The sequence below is a fragment of the Crocuta crocuta genome, unplaced genomic scaffold (genome assembly GCF_008692635.1).
Source record: "Crocuta crocuta isolate KB4526 unplaced genomic scaffold, BGI_CrCroc_1.0 scaffold382, whole genome shotgun sequence".
NCBI classification, from domain to species: Eukaryota; Metazoa; Chordata; class Mammalia; order Carnivora; family Hyaenidae; genus Crocuta; species Crocuta crocuta.
Window position 1 is genome coordinate 2,266,794 of NW_027531873.1, and position 14,542 is coordinate 2,281,335.

At 45.7% G+C, this 14,542-nt stretch overlaps 1 non-coding gene across 1 annotated transcript; it reads left to right on the forward strand.

Moving 5' to 3' along the window:
• The first annotated feature begins 9,022 nt into the window (after window positions 1–9,022).
• On the forward strand, window positions 9,023–9,148 carry LOC144238967 (U6atac minor spliceosomal RNA). Its single transcript, XR_013337272.1, has one exon. It is a non-coding gene; the product is annotated as a U6atac minor spliceosomal RNA (small nuclear RNA).
• Window positions 9,149–14,542: the final 5,394 nt, after the last annotated feature.

Genomic DNA, 14,542 nt, shown 5'->3' on the forward strand with positions numbered 1-14,542 from the left:
AGCCAGGTATGAGTGGAAGTCTCAGACAGAGAGATTGCTGATGGAAGCAGCTAAGGCAGACGAAATTAGCAAATGCGAGTTTAAGAGATAACACGGTATTTTTATGGAGCAGGGGAGATTGAAGGCTGGTCCGGGGGAGATGGGGCTGAGATAAACGCAGAGCATGGGTTGGTTGAAACGAGCGGCGTTTCCCTTCGCAGCGTCCCAGGTGCGCTGGTGACGTTGACACTGGGTAAGAAGGATTGCCTGACACGGCAGGGATACCGAGGGCCACTGAGGAGGCAGCTGGACTCCGGGAGAAAGAGGAAGGAGGGATGGAAGGAGGGAGGAGAAAACTCTGGGAAGAAAGATGAGACAGATGAGGAATGAAGTGCGGATGTCAGGGAGGTCTGACAGGAAGAAGGGGCTTCTGTGTGACAGGGCCTGACCCCCATATGAACCTACACCAGCACTGTTAACACACACCCAGAGCTCTCCCACATAGAGGTACTCCTGCACTAACATGCGAGTGACAACAACACGTGCCATTTATCAGACCGTTGTGTGTGGACTAGTGCCAGGCCTGCTCTTATTGGGAATGTTGCCATTTTGCAGATGGGGAAACTAAGGTTCTAGGAAGTTATGTTACAAGGGGCATACACCTTATATATGGTAGAGTTGAGATTCTAACCCAATTCTCTCTTTTTTTAAAAAAATGTTTTTTTAATGTTTAGAAACGGAAAGAGAGAGAGAAAGAGCAGAGAGAGGAGACAGAATCCCAAACAGGCTATGCACTGTCAGCACAGAGTCTGATGTGGGGCTCAAACTCACAAACCACAGGATCATGACCTGAGCTGAAATCAAGAGTCAGACGCTTAACCGACTGTGCCACCCAGGTGCCCCTAATTCTGATTCTTTTTTAAAAATGTTTATTCATTTGAGAGAGAGAGAGAGAGAGAGAGGGAATGAGAGGGGAAGGGGCAGACAGAGAGGAAGACACAGAATCCGAAGCAGGCTCCAGGTTCTGAGCTGTCGGCACAGAGCCCAACATGGGGCTTGAACTCACAAACCATGAGATCATGACCTGAGCCGAAGTTGGGCGCTTAACGGACTGAGCCACACAGGCACCCCTAATTCGGACTCTTAACCCCTGCATTGTACCATATTTATTCTCCCGTCTCAGGGCCTATTGGCCCCACAAACCAGAGGAACAACAGCAATACCTTGCCTGCTGGTTTGTTTGGATACTGGGACTGCTTGTCAAGTGCCCAGAGAAGGGATAGGAATGATTGGCAAATCTCCCCACATATCCAATTGTAGAGCTGTTTTGTAAAATATGTTTTCATTCAGTATTTTATATTAAATACCGGAACTTAAGAAATGACATAGCATAATGTTAGCCGGACAGTGATAAAAGGGGAAAATTGAGAAACACATTTAAAAGTTCAAGGTCAATGAGTACTTTTAAAAAGCAGCATCCTGCTTTCCCAAGGAGCCGTATGTCAGAGGGAACAGGCTGAGGAGGAAGCTGTCGTGTCTAGTGGTTGTGGGGGAGGTGGGATCTTGGGGTGTGTCCCACAGAGAGGATTGTCCCCTGGTCTCAGCATTGGGCCGCCTCCGTTTTTCTAAGGTGTTGTTGGGTCCTTACTATCCAGGTGAAGAGGGCAGGGGAGACTGTCACAGATGTCTTCTGTCCCAATTTTTCTGAAATAGAAATTCTAAAAATAGAATGACCCATGCCAGTGGCCTTTATCACTCACTTTGGGCACAGCTTTCCTTCTAGCCCCCACCGTAGCAGAGGAGGCAGGCATGGTGATCCCGGGTCAGAGCTTACGGAGCTCTATCCTGTGGGGGGAGATAACCAGGTGGGCCGATGGGTCAGCATCTGCCTGCATCCCAGCAGTGGGCCGCGTGAGGCAGAATTTACCTCTTCTCGGAGACTTCTTGATAAAGATGCCTTTGATTTCAGTGGGTGGGTAACACAGAGTGTGTTCTGATGCTGCCCTCTGGAGACCAGCTTCCACCACTTTTAGACAGGGACCCCCAGGCCCCAGGGGCAGCAGCCGAAGAAATGTGAATTTGGAAAGATTCCCCCATTCTACAAGTGTTCTAGCAACCTCCGACACAAGCAGCAAGACACGGTGGTTCTGTTTTCTGCTCTGACCACTGGCCGGTCCCTTCGTTCACCTCTGATGAGAGCAGCCTAGAAAAGCCCAGAGCAAAGGATGAGGGCTGTCGAAGTGGGCCATGGGGTGAACGTGTCCTCCAGGAGGCAGGAACGCCCCAGCCGTGTGACATAGCCGCTAAGAGCATAGGCCCTGCTATCACACCCGTGGGACATCATACACCATCTGAACCTCAGAGCATCCATTCATAACAAAATCGTTCACCTCCAGAGCTTGTTCTGAAGATGGGAGGGGATGCTTAGCTCACGTACCCTCAGTCAAGGGCAGCCAAGTCTCTGGCTGTGCCTCAAACAGGCTCTGGGCATCTCCCCACTGCCCCCTGCAGGTGAGCCATGGTCCCGCCCCATGGCACAGAAGGAGGTGGGCTGCACTGGGCGAAGCTGGCCAAACTCTTCTTGTCACACAATTGTCTCCATCTTCCTTGTTTGACTTGCCCACATCAGTAGGTTGAAGGGTCTGGGGATACAGGGTCACTTCCCCCCCCCCCCCCNGCTGTCAGGTGGGACTGGCCGGGACGCACCCTCATCTGGTGTCCTGCGGCATCCCTCTTGTAAAGGTCCTCTCTGACCCCATCAGAGCGCCTCCTGCTGGTCCAACTTCCCAACGGAGAGGGGAAAAGTATGCAGAAGGCTTGGCACAAGTGCAGCTGTTTCCCTGGGAGTGTGGTGGCGGGGGGGATGGGGTGGGTGGGAGGGGAGGCTGGTATCAGGGAACTGGGAACTCCGTGGGTCTCAGTTTGCAGGCCAGTTAGGAGACACCTTGCCTCCTAAGCTAAGTTGCTGGCTGCATGGCATGGTTAGGTGCCCCAAATGAGCAGAATAGTGGCTCCATTGATCCAAAGCAGCAGTGATTAAAAACTTCAGGTACTGGGTTCTGAGATGAATTTACGGCATGTGTGTGGTTAATCCATAATGACAGATTCATCTCTCAAATTATGGTCATCTCCGTGACGCCACCAAACCTGGCTGAAACTGAAACCTTCACTTGTTTATCTGACCATCTACTGCCCAATTGCCAGAAACATCATTTTATTTTGCCTACTTTCCTCTACACTTGTCCTTTTAGGATTACAGGCTCTATGAATAGATGAAATTCGGTTTCATTCCCCAGATCTGCCACTTGCCAGCCCCGCGACTCTGGGCAGGTTGGCTTAACTCCCACTTTGCTTATCAGCAAGGTGGGACTATAACACTGATCTCATAGGACAGGGGTACAGGTTAAAAGGGCAAGGCGTCTGGTGCGGTGCTTGGCACATAGTGGGAAGTTAATAAACAGCAACTTGCACTTGTTGTTTTGTCTTTGACACTGTGGGTACCCACTGGGTCTCAGGGTATCTGGGTGAGCATGCCCCCGGGAACCTCCTGGCCTTTCCTGGGCACCGTCTCCAAGCTGAAAGTTAATGAGGCGACCAGGATAATGACAAGATGGCCCGGTATCCGGAGGGCATTCAGTCCTGGTAGGTCTCAGCCCTTTTCCTGCCTGCAAGCATTCCTTGCCGACTCCAGGAGACGGAATGCAAACACCAGGCGAGTTCGGTACCATGCCCCAGACTGCCAGGTTGCACTCCTGGAAGCAGATATGTGTAGGCTCCCACCCGTCAGAAGAACTCATTAGGACAGTCTGTGATATGGTGCTGAAACCGGAGGCTCGCTCAGGCGAGCCAGGGATGGGGAAGTCTCGTCCCTGCGGAACCTCTCTGGCTGATAAAGGCAGCCTCTGCTGGCAGATTTCATTTTTCACTGGGCCATCTGCATCCAGTCAAGGGTAGCTTGTCTTTCCGAAAAACCTCCTCATCAGCGTCAACCCAGCACAACCTCTTTCCTGAGTTAGCCACCACTCCTGGTGCCCGGGGTCATGGGGACCATGTGGTGTCAACAAACCAGAGTCATCATAAGGTACACAGAAGCACTGAAGTGGACGAGATGTTTATGTGGCTACTGCCCTGTGCTTTTTATCAGCCCGAATTATTGCCCAGTTAGCCCTGTGTTAGCCGGTCTATAAATCTTCAGAGCAGTGTTTTTAGTTTCCTAATTTTATCATTGCTGTTATCCACTTTTATCACCTGTTCATGTAAAGAATGATGCTACTCTCTCCTGTCGCTGTTGTGGGTTTTTTAAAAGCTTATTTATTTAATTTGAAAGAGAGAAAGAGTGCGTGAGCAAGGGAGGGACGGGGTGGGTGGAGAGAATCCCAAGCAGGCTCCTTGCTATCAGTGCAGATCCTGACACGGGACTTGAACCTACGCACCGTGAGATCATGACCTGAGCTGAAATCAAGAGTTGGACACTTAACTGACTGAGCCACCCAGTCACCCTTTATTGCCACTGTTCTTCTTCCTTTCTCTTTCGCTCTCTCCCTTTTCATTCTTTCCTTCTACTTTCTTCTTGCAAGGTGGAAGTTCCCAGTTTGAGATAGTCTGAGACAGTCCTTCCCTCTGATGCTTGGGTTTTCATGGCAGTCCTGAGGGGACCTCCCTGGAAGACACTCTCCCTGCTTACAGTAGATCTTTATAGAAGCCTCATAAGTTTGAGGGGAACTTAAGGGAAGGATCAACTTCCAGCCTTAAAGTCCCCACCTTTTTTTTTAATTACCGAAATTTTTAAGGCCAACTGTAGCACTCTGGGTCTTCCCAGAACATCCCTTCAGAACTGGGATTGGCCAGAGGAGCTCTGTCCTCTGCAGTGGTCAGTTCCTGCCCAGAGCTGGAGAAGGTAGGATGCATCCTACCAGTCACAGTTGCCCAATGACTACCGTTAGAACTGCTTTCATGGGCCTTCTGGAAACACAGGCATTCAATCTAGGTTAAGGAGTGATGTTATTCACTGCTGAGTTTGAAATCGGAGATAGGATTCATGTAGCAAACACATATTGTGAGCCTTCTGTGTGTCTGACCCCTAGTTCAGAGATGAAGTAAGCATGGCCTTCTCCCCAGGGGCCTCACAGTCCTGTGAGGCAGGCAGAAACTTAAACAGATGTACAAGCTTGGTCAAGAGATCAAGAATGAGCTTTGCTTAAAGGGGCTTGGGAAAGTTTAACAGTCAGAATGTTTTTCAGCCTGGTCTTGAAGGATGCATAGGAGTTTCTGAGCAGGAAGAGGAGGGAAGAACATTCCAGGCAGAGGGAATTGCAAGAATGAAAAGGATAGCGAATATCTTACTGTACCTAAAGCCATAGTGGGGAAGGAGGGACCTGAGCCATTGTTCAAAAAGACTCCTGCTTTCTCAGGATGGTGTTACCAGTGGTGCCTAAAGCTGGCTTCCACTTGCTTGTGAGCCAGTTATTAAATATTTAGAATTTTGCAAGCCTGTTGTTAAAACATTAGTAGCTTGGATTGGGGGTATTTATACCATTGAAATTGGCAAGTGCTACAAAACAGGACTGCTTTTGTTCGTTTGTCTCCTGGAGAGCCAGTTTACCAGCATAGCACTCACTGTAGGCTCCTCTGGTGCATGGTTACATCCCAGGAGAGTCTGCACAAGGTGTCTTCATTCTCAAGGTCAGTTATTCCCCTTTTCCAGGAAGGCCCAGCTGTGGTTCTTCCTAAGCATCTGGTCTTAAAGATGGGGTCAAAATACAAGTATGACAACAATCTGATTCTTTCTGTTTTGAAGATGGCTTGGTTTGCACAGGCCAGGTGCCTGCCTCACACCATATCCTTCTACTTCCTCCCACATGCCTGTTCTAAAGCCTCATTGGGGCCCAACCTAAAGTCAGCCCCACTGGGGTCAGTCACATGGCCTGATTCCCTCCCTTTTGTCCAGAAAGGGCCCCTGCAGGGGGCTGGGCCCCAGATGCAGATCTCAGCTGGGCGCCATTGTCAAGAAAAGACTGACTTAAAAAAAATTTTTTTTAATGTTTACTTATTTGAGAGAGAGAGAGTGCACCCACGCGCGCACATGAGCATGTAAGCAGGGGAGGGGCAGAGAGAGAGGGAGACACAGAATCTGAAGCAGGCTCTAGGTTCTGAGCTGTCAGCACAGAGCCTGATGCGGGGCTTGAACTCAGGAACCATGAGATCATGACCTGAGCCAAAGTCAGACACTTGACTGAGTCACCAGGCATCTCAAGGAAGGACTGACTTTTTTCTCTCATTTAAAAAAAAAATTATTTACTCTTTACATCCAAGCTAGTTAGCATATAGTGCAACAATGATTTCAGGAGTAGAATCCTTAATGCCCCTTACCCATTTAGCCCACGCCCCCTCCCACAACCCCTCCAGCAATCCTCTATTTGTTCTCCATATTTAAAAGTCTCTTATATTTTGAGAAAGGACTGACTTCTTTAAAAAAACATTGTTTTTTCTTCCTTTTCACTAAATCGACCAGTTATTTCACTGTCTATTATCAAGCATTGGCCTTGATAAATCTGTATCTGGTTGCTCAGGCCCTGAAATCTCCGGCCACAAACAATTGCTCCAATGTAGTCTGATGGAAGGAGTCAAACAAGACATGTTCAGACCATGACTTTGCTGATGGCTAGTGGTGGTAAGTGTATACACGTTGCTTCACTTCTCAGAACCTCATTTTCTTCATCTGTGTCATGGGAGCAACAAGCTCATCTCACATGGTTGCTGTGAGGACTTGACCGACCATGTGTGCAAAGGGCCTGGCTTTGCTGTTTTAGGTCTTTCCCCCTCTGCTTTAGCTCTCACTATTCCCTGACTACTCCCACCTGCTGCCTTATCCTCATTTCTTTAGTGGAGTCTGATCCTGACTTAAAATAAAAAATCAGTGATGGACCTACCTACATTTCTTCTGCTGGACCCTATTTGGAGTGTATTCATTAGGTGAGGAAAAACTCAGTGACTCATTTGTGGCTGTGGCTTTATTGCTTCCACACTCAAATCTCTCTGAATCTGTAAGTATGGATAACCATAGTGCTCACCTCATAGGTTTATAGGGAGAATCAAATGAGATAATACGCTGAAGGTGTTTAGCAATTTGCCAGGTACACTCTGGGCATTCAATGACGGGAGCTGCCACGTTTTGCTCGCTCTGACTAAGTAGATTGAAAGAAGTCTAAGCGTCAAAGGACCGAGAACTGGAAGGAAGCCTTGAATCGACTCCTCTTATTTACAGAGAGACAAAGGGCCACATAATGAGTAGCAAAGCTAGAACTCCAATCTAGGATCCTAATCAATTGTTCAGAGTCCGCCACATCTCATCAGCAGGAAGTGGTTAATCCTCGCACTGGACTTGTTTTCCTACCAAAGCTGGAAGACCAGAACAACCCTCAAGGAAGATCATTAATATTGGGGTTTGTTATTTTGAGACTAATTAGGACTCACATTGCTCTGATCTCCAAGGGAGAAACTCTAAGAGGAGGCGGGAGCCTCATTTCCAGGAATATGGAAGCTGTTACATGTTGCCTCTGAGCACAACCCCAGTGGGAACCAGAGTCCCTGAGAGCTGATGGGACATACATCATCCGGAAATCTGGCTACTTTGAGCCAAATGCAAATATCGGCAAGACCAAACCTGGGATTTTAGCTTTCTCTTTAAGAATATAAGGCATTTTAGCAGATAAAACAAAGCTGGGGGAATTGGCAAAAAGCAAATATCAGCCTCATAATAAATGTATTTGGAGCAGAATATTGACCATATGTAAAATATGTGAAAGTGATTTTTAAGCAGATTCTTTTCTTTTTTTCTTTTCCTGCATGTTTGTGTTGGCCATTAGCTTGAGAGGACTATTGACATTTTTTACTGTTGAAAACCTTCCTCTAGGAGCTGGCCTCTTTTTGCATTTTTGCCCTTGTTTTCATCTGAAACACCCAGGACATAAGAGCATGGGAAAGGAGGGGTGAGGAGAGGCAAGCCCATTTCTCTGTCCTATGTGATGTCTTCACGCCAACTCCTAGTTAGTGTAGCAGAGTGATGAAAATCTAAAGCTTTGGAACCAATGGGTGTGGGTTTGTGTCCAGCTCTGCCCTACTCCTCATATGATCCTAAGGAAGTCATTCCACCTCTGCCCAGTGCATTCTCTTATCTCTAAAAAGGAAATACTAATAGTACTTGCCCGTATGTGTCTGGGTCCAGCCAAGAGCCAGAAACCACACAGTGATCTGAGCAGGGGTGGTTTTACCTAAAGAAGTATTAAGCATGGGTAGGTCAACAACTAGAAAGATGTGAAGAGAATTCTAAAAGGTACACCAGAGCTGAGGGGAGGTACCCAGGGAAGGACAAACTTGGGGTGGGGAGGGCTTCCCTGAGGCAGGCCTTCAGACTCGGTGGTAACCTACCAGATGGCAGAGAAGTTTGCTGGGTTGTTTGGCCCAGAACTGGTACCCGGTGGCCAGGCAGGAGGAAGCATCCCAGGTACAGGGGAGCCCATGTGGGTGGACAAAGGGTTGTAGGGTGTTGGGAGTCTGATTCTTGGCAGGTGACACTTGGCCTAGGATTGTGGGGTTGATGCCATGAGGAACAGTTCTCTAGGGTGCAGACAAGCCAAGGCTGGTGGGCAGGTGCACAGGGAGTTAGGGAGCCTGAGGGGAAGCCTGAAGTGTTTGCATCAGGAAAGCCACAGTCAGGTGGCCACGGAGCTCTGGCAAGGCTGTGAGGTTGCTGAGGGACTGGGCACCCTGGGTAGAGTGGAGCACCACCGGATGACCGCACACACGGGAGGACGGCGTGGCGCAGCAGGAGCAAGCAGCACACCAAAGCCAGGAAGAGAAACTCCTTCCCCCTCTAATGTTTCTCCATTGCCCTCGACTGACAGAGCTGAACATAGTGTTCAGTGTGAAGAAGAAATGCTCAGAGTCCAGTCAATCATTGTAAAGCATGTACTGAAGGGTGAGTTCAGAGCTGAGAGGCAGTAAATTGATTAACTGGCACATGAGTTCAGAAAGTTTTTTGAGGGTGTTGTATGGAAGGAGAGAAGGTTAGCACTCCCCTTGACAAAGATGGAAGAGGCCCTCGGGCCTGACAACACGCATATGGTTAAGGCATTGCCACCTACTTCGTGGCATCTAACCAATGTTTTTATCTGGCCATGTGTAGCAACGTGGATGGACCTTGAGGGTGTTATGCTGAGTGAAATAAGTCAGGCAGAGAAGGACAGATACCATATGTTTGCACATATAGGAGGATTAGGAGGAACTTAACGGAGGACCGCAGGGGAGAAGAAGGGGGGAAATAGTGAGGGAGGGGGAGAGAGACAAACCACGAGAGACTCTTTTTGTTTTTTAATTTTTTTAAAATGTTTTATTTATTTCTAGGAGAGAGAGAGAGAGAGAGAGACAGCGTGAGCAGGGGAGGGTCAGAGAGAGAGGGAGTGACAGACTCTGAAACAGGCTCCAGGCTCTGAGCTAGCTGTCAGCACGGAGCCCAATGTGGGGCTCGAACCCAGGAACTGCGAGATCATGACCTAAGCAAAAGTCGGACGCTTAACCGACTAAGCCACCCAGGCGCCCCAATGAGAGACTCTTGAATGCCGAGAACAAACTGAGGACTGATGGGTGTGGGGGGAGGGGGGAGATGGGCATGGAGGAGGGCACTTGTGGGGATGAGCACTGGGTGTTATATGGAAACCAACTTGACAAAAACTATTTGTAAAAAAATAAAAACAAAAAAATAAAACCACTAAAAAAAAGTTTTTTGAGGGATTAAATGAAAGACAACATGCAGGGTCCTTATCACAATGCCTGGTAAATTTTAGTGAATAGAATCTGTTCTTTTGATGCCTGCTGGGGGGGTACCAATCCACATTTTCCAGAATGTGTACTAAAGTCTTTAATTTATGTGGTAATAAACACCATTATTTAATGAGAAACCAGCTCAGAAGAACAGCCTGAATAGCCTGTAAAAGCTCCCAGATGAAAGCAATCCTACAGGCTAGAAGCTCTGAATGATGATCATTAGCAAGCAACATCTTTAGAGATGCTTTCTGGGGAGCTGCAGCCTGGGCTGCTCTGGAATAGGATCGCCCCTGTCCCCTGTCCACCAGGATTTAGTGATGCCGAGGTGCCCCCCAACAACGCCACCTGTTTGTGCCAATTATACCACCACTCAGCCTCTCACATGGTTTCCTAATGATTCATTCCCACATTTCCCTGCATGAAAGCAACTTCATTGGATCCCCAAGTGTTGCAAATAGGTAAATTAAAAAAGACCTTAGAGGCCCAGTCTCTCCTGACTACATTCTCCAGGTGAGGCACAGAAAGGTGAAATAGATTGTGTGAGGTCATTCAGCTCACATTGACTCTGCTCCCCTTACTCCCAAATAATTTAAACTAATTTTACATGGGAAATAGTGCAAAAGCTGTGTAGCAAATAGTATCAGTTTAGAATAAAACAACACATTTTAAAAGAACTGTCCACTATGGTAATATGAGATTTATTCTCGGAATGGAAGATGTAATTTGTAGAAACTATTAATAGTTTCCTGTTCAACAGGAAAAATAATACTTATTGTAATACCTACACGTGCCTTAATAAAAAGTCTATCATTTTCCTTGATCAAACTTAAAAATTTGATAGGCAGAGTTTCTTCACACACACACACACACATTAATCTCAACAATTGAGATGCAATTTCACATTTTCTAGAATGACAACAATGAAAAAGACTAACAACACCAAATACTGTCAAAGATGTGGACCATCTGGAATTCTCATATGTTGCTATTAAGAGTTTAAAATGGTAAAGTCATTTTGGAAAACCTTTTGGCAGTTCCTTATAAAGTCACATATACACCTACCCTATTACCCAACAATTCCACCTTTTAATATCTACTCAAAAGAGATGAAAACATACATCACCAATAAGAACTATACCAGAATGTTTATATCACCTACAATCACAGTGTTTTAATTGGAAACAACTCAACGTCCATCACCAAGAAGAGGAATAAATAAATTGTGGCAAATTCACACAAAGGAATACTATTCAGCAATAAAAAGGAATGAATGTCCGATCAATGCAGCAATCTGGATGAATCTCAAAAGCAGTTTGAATGAAAGAAGCCAGACACAAAAGAGAGCATATTGAATGATTCCTTTTATATCAAGTTCAAGAGAAGGCAAAATAACTGGATAGTATTAGAAACCAGAATAGTGGTTGCCTATGGAAAGAGAGGATTAACTGGAAAAGGGAATAAGGGAATTTTCTAGAGGGGTGGAAATTGTTCTATATCTTGATTGGGGTTTTGATTACTTGGTCATATACATTTATTAAAAGTTATCAAATTATTCATTTAAAAATATATACATCTCATTGATTTTACCTCAATTAAAAAATATACTTGAGTCTGCCTCACCATCCTTGAGGAGGAGGAAGGGAAAAGAATGTTTGTAGTAGGGTCAGAAAATAAAACAAGAATGGAGAAATATTAAAAATTGTTGAGGTTGGGTGTTGAGTATCTGATGGTTTAGTATACTTTTCTCTCTACCTCTGTGCATGTTGAAAATTTCCATGACAAAAACTTTTTAAGAAATTAAATGCAAAAATGGAAGCATCTTTAATATAGAAGAACCTTCTATATAGAAGAATTCTTCCTGAAAATGAAAGTGGACAAAGATGTCTCTCACTACAATCTCTTTTTAACAGGAATTAGAAACACTGGCAAGATCTATTCACATTGCAATTTAAAACAAAATTGCAAAACCATCAACTCTAATAGATCAAGGTCTCTTAAATGTTATATGTAAAGTACCAAACATGTACTGATAACACAAAAACATTAATATTTTGTTTGATTCTCTTACCATTTCTCCACTTATATATAAAAAAATCCCCCAGGTTTCGGAATTAAAGAAGCTTTTACTGGGGCACCTGGGTGGCTCAGTCGGTTGAATGTCTGACTTTTGATTTCGGCTCAGGTCATGATCTCATGGTTTTGTGAATTGGAGCTCCGCTTCAGGCTCTGCACTGGCAGTGTGGAGCCTGGCTGGGATTCTCTCTTCCTCTCTCTCTGACCCTTCCCCACTTGTGCTGTCTCTGTCTCTAAAATAAATAAGCCTCTGGCAGGGTTGATAAAGTCTAAATGCTGACTATAGAACTGTCCACCAGACTGATCAGACCCACTGAGCCTTATTTGCAATCCTGTATCTCAGTCTCCCTAGGATATAGGTCAATTTTCCTAAACATCCTCTACTCAAGACGTATGCACACCTCCCAGCCTGCTACTTCACTTGACTGGATCTTGCATTTCTTTGATTCTTGAGATATTTAAATGTGTCTGATCTAGTTTTAAAGAACTTTAAACTTGGTAGGATCCTTCATTCTTTGAATACTTTTCCAGTCTTGAAGTCCAACAACACATAAAAAATATTAAAACAACAACCAACTGGATTCTGGATATTTCTCATTGCATTGCCTGACCTCGCGCTCACTACTTCCAAAGTTATCCTATTGACAATGAAGACAGACCAGAATCTGAAATGCTGTAACTATTTAGAGGTTAATGTTTCTTGAATTCCATTTTTCTCTTATGAAACTGCTACATTCATAATGATAATATTTAAAGGAAATACATCGCCTCTGGTGCCTCATAAATCGTAACTTTTTTCCTCGTACCAAATGGTAACCTTGCCCAGAAAAAAATAATTCCTCTCTCTGAGGGACAAGTATTAATATTAAACTACCAGGAGAAATTGCCTTCGTCTTTTTACTGTGTGCCCAGATGTGTAGACAGAGAACTCTCTTTGATGGCAATAATTGGTTGAAATTAGAGCCAAGAGAGGAATCCACCCATTGCTGCTGTTGTTGACACTGCTGAGGAAAGACTGCCCCACTCCTCACACCTACCCAGCTTCCCATTAAAAACAAACCAGCCTGGGGGCGCCTGGCTGGCTCAGTCAGAAGAGCATGAGACTCTTGAATTTGGGGTCATGAGTTTGAGTCGCAGGTTTGGTATAGAGATTACTTTAAAAAATAAAATCTTTAAAACACAAACAAAAAACCAGCCTGGAGTTAAACTTAGTAATCAACCTGTTTCCCTCCTGACTGACCCCGGGAATATTGTGTACTCAGAGTAGTTTTGTTTCCTCTGTATTTGGTTAATGCTAATTGATGCCCTCATTTCAGCAGACAAGCTTCCCACCTTTTCTCTGTTAATCTATGGACTCAGATGAGAGCTGGTCCTGACATGTATGCAGCTACGGAATCACCCTTTTCCTCGCTCTCCCCTCATTTATTTGCCTTCTTTTTGTCTCCATCCCCTCATCCCAGTGGTTCTCAACGCATGGTTTATTGAAGCATAGCCCAGACCTGAATATAAAACTATTAATACCTCACATTTACTAAGTGCACACTGCTGGGCCAAATGCTTTCCATGGACATTTCATTTCATTTAATCTTCAGAAAAACCCAGTGACATAGCTGTAGCCAACTACTTCCCATGCATCTCCACTGGGATCTCCCACAGGTACCAATAAGTCGACATGTTCAAAATGGAACCCATCATCTTCTTCCCCAAGGCTCTTCCTTCTGCCCCTCAGCGGCTCCAGCCAGAAACCTGGGAGTCGTTCTGGACTCCCCCCTTCTTCCTTATGCCATCATCCAACATCCAATCAATCACGGAACCCTGGCAATCCTAAATCTAAATCTCTCTCTACTGCCTCCACTTTTCTCCAGGCCCATCATCTGTTTCTTGATTATTGAAACAACCTCTTGACTGTTCTCTCTACCACCAGTCTTGCTCTCGCCCATCTATACTGGCACAGTAGCCACAAGGGACTTCTCTAAAATAAGTCATCTCACCTCACTGCCCATTGCCCTTAGAATAAAGCCAAAATTCCCACGGGGTTCCTGGGCCTTTGAACACCTGACTCCTACCTTGCAGCCTTGCTCAACAACTCACAGCTCCAAAGATCGACTTCGTTCTCTATGATCTTTGAGCCTCTTTTTTAATTTTGTCTGAATCCCTTCCTCTGTAGCTCTTCGTCCCATTTTCTCTAAATCTCTAACTCTTACTCATCCTCCAGGTCTGAGACCAAACAGAGAAGCATTTCCTGGACTCCGAATCTACCATTCCTGAGACCTCTCATACAACCCCACCTTTCTCCTATTACTGCTCCTGCCACAGCAACTCCAGACTCTAAGCCCTTATTTCGGGCAGAATAATGGTTCCTCGGGAGATGTCCCACTCCTTAGCACCTGTGCACGTTACCTTACAAAGTAAAAGATGCTTTGCTGTAGTGATTAAATTAAGGCTTTTAAAATGGGGACATTATCTTGGATTATTGAGGTGGACCTTAAATGTAATAGAGGCCCTCATAAGGAAAAGAGAGAGGAGAGTTAGAATCAGAGAAGGAGATATAATAAAGGAAGTAGAGCTCAGAGTGATGAGGGCCATGATCTAGGGAATGTGGGTGGCCTCTAGAAGCTAGGAAAGGCATGGAAACAGGTTTTTCCCCAGAGCTTCTATCGGAACGCAG